The following is a 1,634-nucleotide window of genomic DNA, read 5'->3' as shown; positions in this document are numbered from 1 at the left end:
TTTACAATTTATTTTCTTTTGAGGCATATTTTATTGTTTCTTTCGTTGATTTGTTCCCTGAAGAAGACAAGTTTTCAGGGAGATAGTTAAGGACATATCTAAAATGAATTTAAATTCAGGTTGAATATATTTATATAAGTGTGTATGCTTTACACCTGAGATCCATTATATATTTGAAATCTGTCATTATGTATCCACTATATGGATAGGAGCCTATCTTTTGGTATTGAGAGCCTGAGCTCTTCATCAGGATTAGTGGTCAGGGGATGTTCTCTTATGTGCCTCTGGCAAAGAAGAAAAATCAGAACTGTGACCAAAGGAGAAATCCACAGAAAATCAGAGAGGTACCATTGTCAATTTGGCCAAGCTCTCTTCCATGGAAGCAACAATGCTGCAGTCAGAACAAGAGTAATTCTTCAGAACTCGAGTAATTATTTTTTCCTCCCAAGGTGGTACCAAAGCTGTAAAAGCTATATATGAAAACAAAAAGCCAGAAATATATATTTAAAAGGAAAAAGGAAGCTATATCATGAGGACAAGGGAGCATCCAAGTTCTTCTTGAATATTTTCAGACTTGGTGCCATGACTGCCTCCCTGGGGAGCCTGTTCCAGTGCTCCACCACCCTCTGGGTGAAGAACATTTTCCTCAGGTCCTGTCATTGGTCACCAGAGAGAAGAGATCAGTTCCTGCCCCTCCTCCTCCCCTTGTGAGGAAGCTGTAGACTGAGGCAAGGTTTGCCCTCAGTGTCCTCCTCTCCAGGTTCAACAAACCAAATTACTTTAGCCACTCCTCATACAGCTTCCCTTCCAAAACCTTCACCAACAGTGTGGCCCTACTCAGGACACTCTCTAGTTGCTTTGTTTTCTTAATACACTGTAGTGCCCCAAACTGCACACAGCACTTGAGGTGAGGCTGCACCAGCGCAGAGCAGAGCAAGACAATCACCCCCCTCGATTGGCTGCAATGCAGGGCTTGATGCACCCCAGGACAGGGTTAGCCCTCTTGGCTGCCAGGGCACAGAGTTGGCTCATGTTCGACTTGCTGTCAGTCAGAACCCCCAGATGTCTCTCCGCAGGACTGCTCTCCAGCCTCTCATTCCCCAGTCTGTATGTACATCCAGGGCTGCTGGATGGTTTTAACAAGTTGTTAAACTTCATATGGTTGGTGATTGCCCAGCTTTCTAATTTGTCTAGATCTCTCTTCAGGGCCTCTCTACCCTCAGGAAAGTCAGCTTCTCCCAATTTTGTGTCATCAGCAAACATAATTAGTATTTCTTCAAGTCCTGCATCCAAGTTATTTATGATGACATTAAAGAGTACTGGCCTTAAGATGGATCCCTGTGGAACCCCACAAGTGACTGGCCATCAGCCCAATATAACCCCATTTACTATGACCCTTTGCTGACACCAGGCAAATGAGTCCCACAAGTTCTGGTACTCAAACCTGCACCCACTGCCCCCTTCTAGATGAACACCACCACATCCATCCACCCATACCTCTCCTGTAGCTGGCCCAGACCTGTGGTCTCCCCTGTAGCTGACTTTCACACCCTGGGTCTGTCATGATCCACTGTTGGGTTGAACAATTTGGCAGAGGTTAAACCCCCTTGCTTTCCAACTGACCTCAGATAATT

Source organism: Phalacrocorax carbo, chromosome 2 (genome assembly GCF_963921805.1).
Source record: "Phalacrocorax carbo chromosome 2, bPhaCar2.1, whole genome shotgun sequence".
NCBI classification, from domain to species: Eukaryota; Metazoa; Chordata; class Aves; order Suliformes; family Phalacrocoracidae; genus Phalacrocorax; species Phalacrocorax carbo.
The sequence above is the reverse complement of the archived record's forward strand: the minus strand, read 5'-3'. Positions refer to the sequence as shown.